Source organism: Pseudophryne corroboree, chromosome 4 (assembly GCF_028390025.1).
Source record: "Pseudophryne corroboree isolate aPseCor3 chromosome 4, aPseCor3.hap2, whole genome shotgun sequence".
Taxonomy (NCBI): Eukaryota; Metazoa; Chordata; class Amphibia; order Anura; family Myobatrachidae; genus Pseudophryne; species Pseudophryne corroboree.
The window spans coordinates 901,815,842-901,832,796 of record NC_086447.1 but is presented as its reverse complement, the minus strand read 5'-3'; the positions used below and the strand labels follow the sequence as shown (position 1 = coordinate 901,832,796).

Below are 16,955 nucleotides of genomic sequence, written 5' to 3'. Positions count from 1 at the left end.
CAGAATATTTATGTGTAGGGAAGTCTCCTGACTTTTCTATAGCCTTGGAAGTTCCTTCCCTGTGTGACTGCCCCCCAGCCTCGAAGGCTGGCATCCGTGGTCACCAGGACCCAGTCCTGTATGCCGAATCTGCGGCCCCCTAGAAGATGAGCACTCTGCAGCCACCACAACAGCGCCACCCTGACCCTTGGAGACAGGGTTATCCGCCGATGCATCTGAAGATGCGACCCGGACCACTTGTCCAACAGATCCCACTGGAAAATCCTTGCATGGGACCTGGCGAATGGAATTTCTTCGTAAGAAGCTACCATCTTTCCCAGGGCTCGCGTGCATTGATGCACCGACACCTGTATACGTATTAGGAGGTCTCTGTCTAGAGACAACAACTCCTTGGACTTCTCCTCCGGGAGAAACCCTTTTTATCCTGTTCTGTGTCCAGAACCATACCCAGGAACAGTAGACGCGTCGTAGGAACCAGCTGCGACTTTGGAATATTCAGAATCCAGCCGTGCTGTTGTAGCACTTCCCGAGATAGTGCTACTCCGACGAACAACTGCTCCCTGGACCTCGCCTTTATAAGGAGATCGTCCAAGTACGGGATAATTATTTCGGCCATTACCTTGGTAAATACCTCGGTGCCGGGGACAAACCAACGGCAACGTCTGGAATTGGTAATGACAATCCTGTACCACAATATTGAGGTACTCCTGGTGAACAGGGTAAATAGGGACATGCAGGTAATCATCCTTGATGTCCAGTGATACCATGAAATTCTCCAGGCTTGCAATAATCACCCTGAGCGATTCCATTTTGAACTTGAACCTTCGTATATAAGTGTTCAAGGCTTTCAATTTTAGAATGGGTCTCACCGAACCGTCTGGTTTCGGTACCACAACATTTTGGAATAGTAACCCCGGCCTTGTTGAAGGAGGGGTACCTTGCTTTCACCTGCTGGAAGTACAGCTTGTGAATTGCCGCCAGTACTACCTTTCTCCGAGGGCAGCCGGCAAGGCTGATGTGAGGTAACGGCGAGGGGGAGTCGCCTCGAACTCCAGCCTGTATCCCTGTGATACTATTTGCAGAACCTAGAGATCCACCTGTGGGCAAGCCCACTGGTCCCTGAAGTTCCCGAGACGCGCCCCTACCGCACCTGTCTCCACCTGTGGAGCCCCAGCGTCATGCGGTGGACTCAGAGGAAGCGGGGGAAGATTTTTGATCCTGGGAACTGGCTGCTGGTGCAGCTTTTTTCCTTCTTCCCTTGTCTCTGTGCAGAAAGGAAGCGCCTTTGACCCGCTTGCTTTTCTGAAGCCGAAAGGACTGTACCTGAAAATACGGTGCTTTCTTAGGCTGTGAGGAAACCTGAGGTAAAAAATTTTCTTCCCAGCTGTTGCTGTGGATACGAGGTCCCAGAGACCATCCCCAAACAATTCCTCACCCTTATAAGGCAGAATCTCCATGTGCCTTTTACAGGCAGCATCACCTGTCCACTGCCGGGTTTCTAATACCCTCCTGGCAGAATGGACATTGCATTAATTCTGGATGCCAGCCGGCAAATATCCCTCTGTGCATCCTTTATATATAAGACAACGTCTTAAATATGCTCAATGTTAGCAAAATATTATCCCTGTCTTAGCGTATTAATATTATCTGACAGGGTATCAGACCACGCTGCAGTAGCCCTATTTATGCTGAGGCAATTGCAGGTCTCAGTATATAACCTGAGTGTGTAAATACAGACTTCAGGATCGCCTCCTGCTTTTTATCAGCAGGTTCCTTCAAGGTGGCCGTATCCTAAGACGGCAGTGCCACCTTTTGACAAACGTGTGAGCGCCTTATCCACCCTAAGGGATATCTCCCAACGTGACCTATCCTCTGGCGGGAAAGGGTACGCCATCAGTAACTTTTTAGAAATTACCAGTTTCTTATCGGGGGAAACCACGCTTCTTTACACACTTCATTCATTCATCTGATGGGGGAACAAAACACTGGCTGCTTTTTCTCCCCAAAAATAAAACCCCTTTTATGTGGTACTTGGGTTCATGTCAGAAAATGCGTAACACATTTTTCATTGCCGAGATCATGTAACGGATGTTCCTAGTGGATTGTGTATATGTCTCAACCTCGTCGCCACTGGAGTCAGACTCCGTGTCGACATCTATGTCTGCCATCTGAGGTAACGGGCGTTTTTTGAGCCCCTGATGGCCTTTGAGACACCTGGGCAGGCGCGGGCTGAGAAGCCGGCTGTCCCACAGCTGTTACGTCATCCAGCCTTTTATGTAAGGAGTTGACACTGTCGGTTAATACCTTCCACCTATCCATCCACTCTGGTGTCGGCCCCACAGGGGGCGACATCCCATTTATCGGCCTCTGCTCCGCCTCCACGTAACCTTCCTCATCCAACATGTCGACACAGCCGTACCGACACACCGCACACACACAGGGAATGCTCTGACTGAGGACAGGACCCCACAAAGTCCTTTGGGGAGACAGAGAGAGAGTATGCCAGCACACACCAGAGCGCTATATAATGCAGGGATTAACACTATAACTGAGTGATTTTTTCCCCAAATAGCTGCTTGTATACATATATTGCGCCTAAATTTAGTGCCCCCCCTCTCTTTTTAACCCTTTGAGCCTGAAAACTACAGGGGAGAGCCTGGGGAGCTGTCTTCCAGCTGCACTGTGAAGAGAAAATGGCGCCAGTGTGCTGAGGGAGAAGCCCCGCCCCTTTTTCAACTGACTTTCTCCCGCTTTTTCTGGAATACTGGCAGGGGTAATTTTAAATCTATATAGCCTCTAGGACTATATATGATGTAGATTTGCCAGCCAAGGTGTCATATATTGCCCTCAGGGCGCCCCCCCCAGCGCCCTGCACCCATCAGTGACCGGAGTGTGAGGTGTACATGAGGAGCAATGGCGCACAGCTGCAGTGCTGTGCGCTACCTTGGTGAAGACCGAAGTCTTCTGCCGCCGATTTTCCGGACTCTTCATGCTTCTGGCTCTGTAAGGGGGACGGCGGTCGATCCCTCTGGAGCTAATGGTGTCCAGTAGCCTAAGAAGCCCAAACTACCACCTGTTAGGTAGGTTCGCTTCTTCTCCCCTTAGTCCCTCGCTGCCGTGAGTCTGTTGCCAGCAGATCTCACTGTAAAATAAAAAACCTAAATATACTTTCTTTCTAGGAGCTCAGGAGAGCCCCTAGTGTGCATCCAGCTCAGCCGGCCACAAGAATCTAACTGAGGTCTGGAGGAGGGTCTTAGTGGGAGGAGCCAGTGCACACCAGGTAGTCCTAAAGCTTTCTTTAGTTGTGCCCAGTCTCTGAAGGGTTACCTCTTCTGTCTTGGTACATATTACTTTTTATATGATCAGTTTCCTTGTGGTGGTTACAGTGTAAAAGTGAATATTTCTATTTCCCTAGTGAAGGGTTAAAACATGCTATATGAACTCTTATGTGTTTGCATGGATGCGTGCTGCCCTGTGCTAGGTGCCTTTGTCTCTCATACAGATACCAGGCCTGTGTGGGTCTGGCATCCAAGGTCAGTTCCATACCAGATGAAACTTGTTCTTTCTACCCAAATATACTGTGTTACAAAAACTTTGTTAAATGTTTGAGAAACTTGTAGAAAACCCATATATGGACATCCGCCTTTTCTGTTCTGCCTGGTAACTATTAACGAGCCAATGGGAGTGTAACGACATGTCAGTTGCACCCATATGCATTGCCTTATATACTTTTGTTAACCTCATAATAAAACAGTGTGAATTTTTACTGCTTGTGTTGTGCATGTACCTTGTGGCTAAAAGTTCATACTCCAGACGTCTAAGAGGCCATCACATCGAGGGTTAAAGAATATAAGGGCAAATCCTTTCAGCTGGGGGCTATGTCCGGAATTCAGTGATCGTCCCTGAATGGTAAGATAGAGAATTTATTGTCTGTCTTTGCCATACAGGATTGCGGTCATACACTGAAGCTGAATCCGTGTCAGTGTTCCGGGAACACGTGACAAGGTAATATTTAAGTCCGGGACTTAATATTACGAAGTTTTATGTAAAAGCATAAAACAGGTATCAGGGATACCATAGAATCTTTAATGTCTGGGACTTAAAGATACGTCTGAGAAAGGACCAGGCGTCCAAGCGCAATTCTCCAAAGACGTTAGTATCTGGGATACTTAAAAAAAAAAAAAAAATAGACCTGGGGTCTATACGTAACGTAGATCATACCTCGATTTGATCGTCTATATTCTTGTATGTTTGTAGTGAGATAAGTTCTTATATTTGGTCCAGACGGCTGGTAAGTTTTCGTCTGCCAGATATCTTTACTCAAACACTTTTCTTGCTTCCTGTCTAAAACGCTGTATTTTTCTGACATCTTGTACGAATGGTAAGTATCGTACCGTCAAAAGATTTCATGTTCTCACTATACAGATAATATTGTGATATTGTCAATGACTAATTAACTGGTTAGCTGATGCATGTATAGTAGAGTTGTAAATTTTAGATATTTTCCTTTAAAGTTGTACTGTTGATTTATATTACTGTCTGACAATGGGCTCTAGTCAGAGTAAAAAAACCTGCATATTCCCCGCCCCTCCCTGGTGAGACATGCAAGATGTATGTCGCCCGCAACTCTACCTCAGAGTATTACTTAGTTAACCCATGGGTGGATAATTTAGCGGGATGGACAGAGAAAGCAGGACAGGACCCATTCCTACGGGAAGGCAGTAATTACCCTTTCTATATGGAGATTTAAGAAAAAATGTCAGTTTAGCACAGAAGCGAAACTGCAGAGAACTGTAAATCTTTTAAATCCCTCTCGCCTCCCCCCCTTGCATTCCAATGTATCCTGCGCTCAGAGACACAAATCTCTTGGCAGCAGTAACCCTTTCACACTAGATGGGATCGCCTCCAACTTCACTGCTGGAGGGTGCGTCCACTAGCTCTATCCCTAACGCACCAATAACCCAGAGTTTAGATAATAGTAAAACACTGTCCCAAGCCCACTATTACCCTCGATGGCTGTATATCTTATTTGCGCAAAGCTTGCAAAGGACGCAGCTATACACATATGAAGGAAGTCTTTAAAGCCTGTGCTTTTTGCCTGTCGCTGTAGCTTGTAAACAGAAACCTTCATAGTCTGTTACTGCGTTTTGGAAAAGGTTTAAGGACTGCTGGACAGATGACGCTGGCTTACCTTTGCTTAACTCAGAAAGCTTACTCACTTCCCCACTCACTCATAACTATCAGAACTCCAGACGCTTTGACAGACAGAACCAACCCCGCAGTCAGGGAAGATTCCAAAGACCCCGCGCACTGACGGGGCCCGGAGGAGGGTATCCCAGCCTTTATTCAACTCTCCCGTCATAGTAAAAATATTCACCTCTGCTGCCACTTATTATAAATGGAAGTAAAATTCCCTTTTTAGTGGACAGCGGTGCAACAACCAGTGTTTTGTGTTCTGACCTATGCAGTATCCCCTCTCACCAGAAAAGATAGAAGGTCCCCGCCCCATGATACAGCAATTCTTACAACAGGGTATTCTCAGACATATTGTATCACCATACTGTACTCCTGTGAACCCTGTTGCCAAAGCTGATGGTAGTATAAGATTTGTACAGGATCACAGAGCGATCAATCAGCTAATTGTCCCAATTGCACCAATTGTTCCAGATGTATACTCACTCATTTCTGCAATCCCTGCAGATGCTGCGTTCTTCTCTGTAATTGATTTGAAGAATGCCTTTTTTTCAGCATACCTGTAGATTCACAGACACAATTACTTTTTGCCTTTTCTTTTGAGGGTAAACAACTTACCTGGTGCAGATTATTGACGCACCTGTTGTCTCCAGGCCACATTGAGGCCCTGGCAACCTCACCATGGTTCAGTCCTGCTACAGTATGCAGATGATCTGCTGCTCTGTAGTAAAACTGAGGAGGCCTGCCGAGAGGATGGTGTTTCATTACTAAACTGGCTTTGTGAATGTGGACACAAGGTGTCCAAAATAAAAATGCAATGGTGTAAAAAGCATGTTGATTACTTAGGTTTTGTGCTCACTCAGGGAGAGAGGAAAGTCAGTCCACAACGCATACAGTCTGTATTGGGCCTGGTCACCCCAACTACCCAGAAGGAACTACTGTCCTTCCTGGGTATGGTAAATTACTGCAGACAGTGGATATCTGATTGCTCTTATTATGATAACATTTTGAGACAAGCCACACTGAAGGACAAACCTAAAACTGTACAATGGTCACAAGAAATGTTAACTGCATATGAAAGTTTAAAATGTATGTTGATAAAAAGTCCGGCACTTGGCCTCCCCAATTATGTACTACCTTTCCATCTATATGCAAGGGACAATTGTAAAACCATGGCGGGGGTGCTCACACAGTTTCATGGAGGGAAGTTGCGCCCCGTGGCATTTTTTTCCAAAGTCATGCCAGTGTCTGTGCAAGGTATGCCTGCCTGCCTCAGGGCTTTGGCAGCCTGTGCAATGGTTGCAGAAATGGCCACTACCCTCACTTTAGGCCACATCACAGTACTCCACACCACACATGATGTCCTGGCAATACTTAAAAGCTTACACACACAGCACATGTCAGCACAACGCCTTAGTGGATATGAAGTACTCCTTTTGAGTAACCCTACCCTTACCATTAAGTACACTGCTAGTTCTTCTGGCCCTGCACCCATTCTCAATGCCCTTTTAGGCTTGAAAGGTCCTGAGGATGAACCACCCGACCTACATGACTGTGCTGCTTCCATTGAAGCTGAAACTTCTCCCAGACTTGACATGTCTCCCGTTCCCATACCAGGCGCAGACATAGTTTTTGTTGACGGCTCCTGTAGTGGGCCCAATGACAATACATACCAGGCTGGCTATGCCATTGTCACCCTCCCTGATACTGTGTTGGAAACCCTACCAATACCTTATCAGTCCGCGCAAGCTGCAGAACTCATTGCACTCATTAGAGCATGTCCCTCCCTTGACAACGTCCATCTGCTCACTCAACTTCAAGCTGCTGCGACTAATGCTGATCTCTCCGACTGAACTTACCCAATTCTGCAGAAAAAATCCTAAATCAGGATTAATCTGCAAAGAGGGGAAACCCTGTATGCCCCAGTCCAGTGCCCCTTTGCTCGTTGCCCAGTGCCGTGGTGTTGGTCACCGTGGTGAAGCCACAACACTCCTCCTACTAACCAATGATTTTTATGTTACTAATGCCAAATCACTTGTGGACCAGTATGTTAGCAGATGCATCACTTGCCTCAGGAACAACCCTAATAAAGCTAAACACCAGCATCTTGAATACCCCACAGAAAACTCTAGGATACTCACCCTTTGAAATACTAATGGGTAGACCCTTTTCCTACACCCTGGGCTAAGAAACCACTAGTAATACAGGAAGGAGATCTAGAACTCATCAGAGAAGAGTATGTCAGGTCCCTGATAACAAAACTGAATGAAATTGAACATGAGGTTGTTTGTAAAAACCCTTTTGAATCCACAGGAACCTACACACCCCTTTAAAGTCAGAGACAGAGTCGTGGTGAAGGTGCTCCCCAGGAACAAGAGCCCAGGAGACTTCACCTATGGTCCAGAGACAGAGGTCGTAGCAGTTACCCGGACAGCAGTCCTGACAGAGGAAAGTCCTACCTGGATCCATGCATCCCGAGTAAAAAAGGTTCCTAGACCAGACCTAGAGAGGGAAGCAAGTGATTCCAGTGAGGTACGAACCGGGGCAGACAGCCCTGACCTCCCACCTAGCGAAGAAAGAAGAACAGAAGAAGATGAGGAACCTGTCCCCTATCTTTATCCTGGGGACTATCTCGATAGCCCTACTGGCCCTCATTCACCTCACAATATGTGAAGTCGACATCACACAAACAAATGGATCCCCACCTTGTGGTACAATTCCTCCAACACACACGTAGCCACATATATCCTTGATTATTTCATGTTCCCTAAACTTGCTGACAACAAACATTTCATACAGCAGAAAAGGAAATCAGGAATGTCTGAGACAGTATATATTTGTGTTACTGACGAATGGTACTATGACATTAGATATTATGGATCTAATTGTAATTCCTGGGAAGCTGTGGGGTGGCAAGCAGGATACTATAGTGCAAGACAAAGGTTTTATTTGTGGGACATGTATAAAAACCCAAAATACCAGCCTAAAATTGCTCCCCAAAACAAACCTTTAAAGCCCCATACTGCCACTTTTAAAGATATGGTGGCTATTACTAACCCTACCTTTGAAGACACCCTAGCTATTGAAACTGGTTTCTCTGACATTAATTTTTGGTTGGAATGGATGAAGTATAGTGCTAACAAACACAATAAAAGCAACTGTTATGTCTGTGGCAAATCTAGGCCCCACCTAGGTACAGTGCCCCTTAATATACCCCTAGAACAGGAAAATTGTTTTTTTTTCAGCCTTTTTAATGACACCAAAACAAATGACAGTCAGTGCGAAATGTGGAAAAGGGAATATCCCATATTGTCAAAAAATCCCAACCCAGGAAGCACCATAACCATATATCCTGGAAACTATACCTGTTATACATCTAACACCACCACAGGGAGAAATCTAAAAACCTTCCCACCAGGGTATTGTGCAAATAAGCATATTCATACTTGTAACTTTAATTCTTGTAGGCATTATAGTTTATTGTGTAATTCCCTGTGGAAAGAAACTTACCTCCAAAGGCATTGATAAGGCCCTGATGTATTATGATATAACCACCAGTCCTGTCACCTCCTCTGATAGTGAGGGACCCGACGATTATGTCCAATATCTCAAGAACTGGAGGAACAAGAAAGGAGCCTCACTCAAGAATCATGTCATATAATAATCATGATTCTAAGAGGGGATTGAAGGGTTACCTCTTCTGTCTTGGTACATATTACTTTTTATATGATCAGTTTCCTTGTGGTGGTTACAGTGTAAAAGTGAATATTTCTATTTCCCTAGTGAAGGGTTAAAACATGCTATATGAACTCTTATGTGTTTGCATGGATGCGTGCTGCCCTGTGCTAGGTGCCTTTGTCTCTCATACAGATACCAGGCCTGTGTGGGTCTGGCATCCAAGGTCAGTTCCATACCAGATGAAACTTGTTCTTTCTACCCAAATATACTGTGTTACAAAAACTTTGTTAAATGTTTGAGAAACTTGTAGAAAACCCATATATGGACATCCGCCTTTTCTGTTCTGCCTGGTAACTATTAACGAGCCAATGGGAGTGTAACGACATGTCAGTTGCACCCATATGCATTGCCTTATATACTTTTGTTAACCTCATAATAAAACAGTGTGAATTTTTACTGCTTGTGTTGTGCATGTACCTTGTGGCTAAAAGTTCATACTCCAGACGTCTAAGAGGCCATCACATCGAGGGTTAAAGAATATAAGGGCAAATCCTTTCAGTCTCCTGCGGAGCCGCTAATCCCCATGGTCCTTACGGAGTCCCAGCATCCACTTAGGACGTCAGAGAAATATATATATATATATATATATATATATATATACATATACATACACACACACACACACACACACATACACATACATACACACACACACACACACGTAGGAAATGAAAGAACAACCATCCTAATGTTCCAATGTTATCACTGAACTATGCATTATGTTAAACAGAGGGGCGCGGCTCTTGACACAGGGTAATATTCCAGCACTGTGACAATCACTATATGTGAAGAACAGATGGGGCGATAAGGGGATGCCATATTGTAAAACGAGATAATCTAAAAGGAGGATGGGGAGAATTAATCACAGCACTGATATAAGCTATTACAGCATCATCCAGATGTCTGCAGAATTACTCCTTGTACAATCCAGCGCACAACCCGGCGTAACGCTGCAACCCAAGCGTTCTATTCATTGCAGGTCCGGAAAATTAGGAGCACCGGTATAGTTGTTTCACACAAAGGAAAAATAGAACTTTGCCGCATCCCCCACTTCTGATCAGCAAGAAACAATTGTGATATTACGCTGTGGTGTAAAAGTAGCTGAAAGATTATAACTAAAATCATGTATAGGGGCTCATTTATCAACCAGTGATAAAACTCATTGCATATGATAAATGGTGCTCCAGCCAATCAGCTCCAACTGTCGTTTTTCAAACACATGACAGTTAGGAGTTGAACACATGACAGTTGGAGCTGATTAGCTGGAACACCCTTTATCATACACAACAAGTTTTTTTACTCGTTGATAAATGGGCCCCATAATATCCGATTACAGAATTTAGATACAGATACAACTTGTATGGCTTAGGAAAAGTTGAAATAAACACATGCAATGTATCTGCGATCTATCACACCCAGCCAAACAAGAGGGGAAAAGCAGAACCATTTGGAAAAATAAATATGAGAAAGGAAAAAGCAGAACAAGCAGCGTTCTCCCCAGGTTTTATATTACCCTGCTGCCCAGCACTTTGACGCAGTAAAAAGTTGCACAGCTGACGCTAACTTTAAGAGTCGGGCTGCAGGCAGCACCCATTTAATTTGACGCCTGCTGAGAAGCAGTCGGCACATAGCTCATTGCATTGGAGACGGAGGCTGGCGACGTCAGCCAGGCAGTAGGCGCAGAACTTCAGGCCCGAGTCTGCACTTTTCCCCGTCGTGCGGGTTTTGCTGCTTTATATGGCTAAACCCTGTCTAACTGGACGCAATAAGCGCTATAATTAAAGGGTGCCAAGAACAATTGAATAACAACAACGGGCTACTCAGTTTCACAAACTTAACATAAGTAGATGTAACTAAAATACAAGTCATTACCCCTGTTTCCCCTATGGAATGCTGAAGAAATAACACAGCTGGGGCTAAATGTAATAGGGTGCGATTTCGGAAAACGTTTACAGCAAATTTGCACGATTTCCGAAAAATTGCAAATGTACCAAAAATCGCAAGTGAAAAATGGCATCCAGATGTTTTCCCATTAAAAACAATGAAAATCGCAAATGTCTTAAGATGCGATTTCTTTACCTGCACACAAAACCTTACCAAAAATCGCCAGAATAATAGACCAGGTTTAGACTGACTATTTTTGGAAAAGCGTGCACAGATCAGCGAGATCCGTGTATGTTTTTGTCTGTAACAGTAATGAAAGTGAAAAAAACAAACCACTTGCTGGTCTGCCCCCCCCCCCCCCCCCCCAAAAAAAAAGTATACCCAGCCCCGGGCTCTTTGAGCCGGACCTGGTTGCATAAATACGGGGGGGAAATGCTGCGGCAGCGGCTCCTGATTGGCTGGTGGGACCCTCTATTGATATTACTATCGGTAGAGGGTCCACATTTGCGTAGTAGAAGTGTATGTGTAAACATACACTTCTACATGTCCGTTGGTCCGGGTGATTGCGTTTTTTTATTTTAACCCCTGGGATGCCTACATGGATCGAAGAGGACAGAACTACACAGGATTTTTTGTGAGTATTTTTTTTATTTTATTTTTAAACAGGTACCCTAATGGATTCTACTTGGACAAGGAGACGTGAAAGGCGGCATGGGATGTAGGTAAGTATGTGTGAGTGTGTAAGTGTGTGCTAATAAACTTGTACTATCACGGTGTGTGTGTTTTGTCTTTTTTGGGGTATTTCTTTTGTTGTGGAACCACAGGTACCAGCAGGCCCTTTAATTCCCTGCATGCTGGTACTTGTGGTTCTCCAAGTACGAGCATGTGGGGGGAGACTTGCTGGCACTTGTAGTTCCACAGCAAAAGACAATACTCATTTTAACACTTTCACGGCTATCAGCCCTCCATCCATAGCCCACGGATGGATTGGACAGCCCCGGGCTTCATCCCTGGCCCTTGGGTGCCTGAGGGGGAGACCTCTTGATTTAAGGGGCCCCCACTCCAACAGGGAACCCCAGCCAGGGATGACTAGTTGGGGTGTGTGATGCTGCGGCCGCAGGGACCTGTATAAAAGTGTTCCCCGGCTGCGGCATCAGCTCCCTGGCTAGTGGAGCCCGGAGCTGGTTTAAAAGATACAGGGGACCCCTACTTCTTTTGTCCCCTGTATTTTTGGAACCAGAACCGGTCCACGAGCCCGGTGCCGGTTGCTTAAATACGGGGAACCCCTACTCATTCTCCCCCCCCCCCCCCCCCCCCCCCCCCCTGTATTTTTGCAACCATGACTGGCTCAAAGAGTCCGAGGCTGGTTATGCTTAGGAGGGGGGACCTGCACGTGTTTTTTTTTTTTTTCTCACTTTTAAAACTTTCTTAACACTTACACACAGACACATGCACAGATCTCACTGATCTGTGCATGCTTCTGACTAAGGGGGTCATTCAGACCTTATCACTCGCTAGCAGTTTTTTGCAGTCCTGCGATCAGATAGTCGCCACCTACAGGGGAGTGTATTTTAGCTGTGCAAGTGTGCAAACGCATGTGTAGCCGAGCGATACACAAAAACTTTGTGCAGTTTCTGAGTTGCCCAGAACTTACTCAGCCACTGCGATCACTTCAGCCTGTCCGGTCCCGGAATTGACATCAGACACCCGCCCTGCAAACGCTTGTGAACACCTGCGTTTCCCCAACCACTCCCTGATAACGGTCAGTTGCCACCCACAAACGCCCTCTTCCTGTCAATCACCTTGCGACCAGCTGTGCGAATGGATTCTTCGTAAAACCCATCGCACAGCAACGATCCGCTTTGTACCTGTGCGACGCGCCTGCGCATTGCGGTGCATATGCATGCGCAGTTCTGACCTAATCGCAGCCCTGCAAAAAAAGCTAGCGTGCGATCAGGTCTGAATTACCCCCTAAGTAATAAAAAACATGACCTAAAAACTGCATGTTTCTTTTACTAAAAATCACCAACAATCGCATGCAAATTCCATTTTAAGTCTAGAAATCTCACCCTATTACATTTGCGATTTTTAGTAAAAAAACGCGAGTTACAAACGTGCAATTTGACACCTGAAAAAAAAAAAAAAAATCGCACCCTCATACCTCTAGATGTTGATTAACTATATATACAATGGGCAGCATACAGTATATACTGTAGGGGCTGATTCTGATTTGGAAGCAACGCAAAAAAGTAATGTAGCACGTACATCAATCAGATGACTCCCCGGTTCCCTGATGTCAATCAGCGGACTTCAAAGATCACCGATTTCTCGGGTGATCGAGCAAAATACAACATGCTAAGAATTCCAGAGCTGCCTATTCTGATCATGTTTGGGTTGGAACTAGCAAATCGATATCAGAGCCGTAGAGACCAAAGTCAGGTCCGGGTAAAGTAGGGTGTGTGGCCTCATCAGAGGTGACCACACCCCCTTAAGAAAAAAAATGTGTATATATATATATATATATATATATATATATATATATATATATATATATATATATATTTATATATATATACACACACACACACACACACACACACACACACACACACATACATACATACACACACACACAGTACTATTCAGAATGGCGTGCCCTCTGCCAGGGGCAGAACGATCCAAGGATGGGGATTGCAGCAAGATCACTGCAATCGCTCCACCAGCACTCTCCCCCAATCTTGGCGCCACTGATCCAGATTGTCCAACGTACTGGAATTTGCCCAGTCATCTGAAAAAATAGGATTTTAATTACCTACCGGTAAATCCTTTTCTCGTAGTCCGTAGGGTATACTGGGAATCCATTTAGTACCATGGGGTATAGACGGTTCCACTTGGAGCCATGGGCACTATAGAAGTTTGATTATGTGTGCTGGCTCCTCCCTCTATGCCCCTCCTACCAGACTCAGTCTAGGAAACTGTGCCCGAGGAGACGGACATACTTTGTGAGAAGGAAATAGACAAGTTGTGAGATTTCGAACCAGCACAACCTGAACAAGAGGAAAGCCATGCTAACCAAACTTGCAAACAGGAACAGCAACAGCTGAACCAAACAACAGTTAAACAAGCAACCGTGCAGGAAGAACGAAGCACCGGGCGGACGCCCAGTATCCTCTACAGACTACGAGAAAAGGATTTACCGGTAGGTAATTAAAATCCTATTTTCTCTTACATCCTAGGAGATACTGGGAATCCATTTAGTAGCATGGGGAAGTACCAAAGCTCCCAAACCGGGTGGGAGAGCGCTGAGGTTCCTGCAGAAATGATTGACCAAATTGAAGGTCCTCAGAGGCCAAGGTATCGAACTTGTAAAACTTGGCAAACATGTTTGAATCCGACCAAGTAGTTGCTCGGCAGAGACACCCCGGGCAGCCGCCCAAGAGGAACCCACGACTTAGTAGAGTGGGCCTGTACAGATTTTTGAACCGGCAAACCTGCCGTGGAATAAGCATGCTGGATAGTGAGCCTGATCCATCGTGCAATTGACTGCTTTGAAGCAGGACACGCAATCTTGTTGGCATCATATAGTACGAACAGCGAGTCCGATTTCCGGTGACGAGCAGTTCGCTTTACATATATCTTCAAAGCCCTTACAATGTCCAAGGACTTTGAAGTAGCAGAGGTGTCAGTAACAACCAGAACCACAATTGGCTGGTTGATGTGAAATACAGACACCACCTTAGGAAGGAATTGCTGACGAGCCCTGAGTTCAGCTCTGTCCTCATGGAAAATCAAGTAGGGGCTCTTGTGAGACAACACCCCCAGCTCTGATACGCGCCTTGCCGAAGCCAAGGCCAACAGCGTGACGGTCTTCCACGTAAGATACTTTACGTCTACCTCCTGTAACGGTTCAAACCAGTCCGATTGGAGAAATTGTAGAACCAAATTGAGATCCCAAGGTGCCGTGGGAGGCACAAAGGGAGGATGGATATGAAGAACACCCTTCAAGAACGTCTGAATCACAGGGAGAGAAGCCAATTGTTTCTGAAAGAAAATAGACAAGGCTGAAATCTGAACTTTTATGGAGCCTAGGCGTAGGGCCACATCAACTCCCGACTGCAGAAAAAGCAGGAAACGTCCCAGATAAAATTCCACCGTAGAATATTGTCTGCTCTCATACCAAGAGACATATTTCTTCCATATACGGTGGTAATGTTTAGACGTTACCCCTTTCCTGGTTTGGATCATAGTCGGGATGACCTTGTCAGGAATCCCTCTCCTGGCAAGAATCAGCCATTCAACTTCCATGCCGTCAAACGTAGCCGTGGTAACTCTTGATAAACGAACGGGCCCTATTGCAGAAGATCCTTTCGAAGAGGCAGAGGCCACGGATCTTCGATTAGCATCTCGAGAAGATCCGCATACCAGGCCCTTCGCGGCCAGTCCAGAGCGATCAGAATTGCTTGAACTCTTTCCCTTTTTATTCTTTTGAGAACTCTTGGGATCGGAGGAATTGGAAGAAACAAGTACACCAGCTGGTAGACCCACAGAGTTGTCAGGGTGTCGACCGCTACAGCCTGTGGGTCCTTCGACCTGGAACAATACCGCTTGAGCTTCTTGTTGAGTCGAGAGGCCATCATGTCGATTTGTGGATAATCCCACCGATGTGTCAGCCACTGGAACACCTCTCGGTGGAGGCCCCATTCCCCCGGGTGCAGGTCGTGTCCGCTGAGAAAATCTGAAGATCGCCGACAATGCCACGGCGTGTTTTTCGCCCAGAAGAGAATTCTTTACACATCTGAGATTGCGGCTCTGCCTTTCGCTCCGCCCCGTCGGTCCATGTACGTCACCGCCGTCACATTGTCCGACTGAACTTGAATGGCCTGATTCTGAAGAAGAGATGAGGCCTGCAGAAGGGCACCGTAGAAAGCCCCGAGCTCCAGGATATTTATTGGAAGGACGACTTCCTGACTTGACCATCTTCCCTGAAACAGCACCCCCTGGGTGACTGCACCTCAACCTCTGAGGCTTGGGTCTGTGGTTACAAGAATCCTATGCTGAATCCCGAACCGTCGACCCTTCACTAGGTGAGAAGTTTGTAGCCACCACAGGAGGGAGGTCCTGGCTTTTGGCAACAGACGAATCCTCTGATGCATGTGAAGATGCGATCCGGACCATTTGTCCAATAGATCCAGCTGGAAGGGCCTCGCATGAAACCTTCCGTACTGAATTGCTTCGTAAGAAGCCACCATTTTCCCCAGAAGGCGGATGCATAGATGTACTGAGATTCGGGTCGGCTTCAAGACAGTCCGAACCGTCGACTGGATTACCATTGCCTTTTCCAAGGGAAGGAACACTCTCTGAGACTCTGTGTCCAGTATCATTCCCAGGAAATGAAGCCTCTGCGTTGGTTCTAGGTGAGATTTTGGCAGGTTCAGAATCCACCCATGATCCAGGAGTAATCTGGTTGTGAGACCAATGTTCCCCAACAACTCCTCCCTGGACGCAGCCTTTATCAGAAGATCATCCAGGTAAGGAATGACGTTCACTCCCTGTTTGCGGAGTAGCATCATCATCTCTGCCATCACTTTGGTGAACACCCTCGGTGCTGTGGAGAGACCAAATGGCAGGGCCTGAAACTGGTAGTGGCAGTCCTGCAGTGTAAACCATAGATAAGCCTGATGAGGCAGCCAGATCGGAATGTGAAGGTACACATCCTTGATATCCAGAGACACTAGGAATTCCCCCTCTTCCAGACCTGAGATCACTGCTCTCAGAGACTCCATCTTAAACTTGAACACTCCTAAGTATGGGTTCAATGATTTGACATTCAGAATCGGTCTTACCAAACCTTCCGGTTTCGGAACTACAAACAAGTTGGAATAGTATCCCTTGTTTTGTAGATGAGGTGGAACTGGAACAATGACCCGAGTCTAACAGTTTTTGAATGGCTTCTTGTAAGGTTATTCTTGCTTCTTGAGAAACTGGTAAGCCTGATTCGAAGAATCTGTGAGGTGGGAGATCCTGGAACTCCAGCCTGTAGCCCTGGGATATAAGGTCTATGACCCATAGATCCTGGCAAGTTCTTGTCCAGGTGTGACTGAAGAATTTTAGCCGGGCTCCCACCTGCCTGTCTCCAAGGC

The 16,955-nt window shown here is 46.0% G+C and overlaps 1 protein-coding gene across 9 annotated transcripts in view; it reads right to left on the bottom strand.

Annotated features, from left to right (window-relative positions):
• The window catches only part of CLIP4 (CAP-Gly domain containing linker protein family member 4), a 176,222-nt gene that overhangs the window by 137,535 nt on the left and 21,732 nt on the right, over positions 1-16,955 (bottom strand). For 3 of the 9 annotated variants that reach the window (XM_063918918.1, XM_063918919.1, XM_063918928.1), the window contains exons 2-4: positions 8,704-8,808; positions 7,653-7,759; positions 5,680-5,753 (exon numbers count right to left, since the gene is read on the bottom strand). The exons of 2 other annotated variants lie outside the window; for them this stretch is intronic. The gene's annotated coding sequence lies outside the window, so the exon portion shown is untranslated. The remainder of the gene's footprint in view (positions 1-5,679; positions 5,754-7,652; positions 7,760-8,703; positions 8,809-16,955) is intronic. 4 more of the 9 variants (XM_063918922.1, XM_063918920.1, XM_063918923.1 and 1 more) reach the window with 2 other exon arrangements.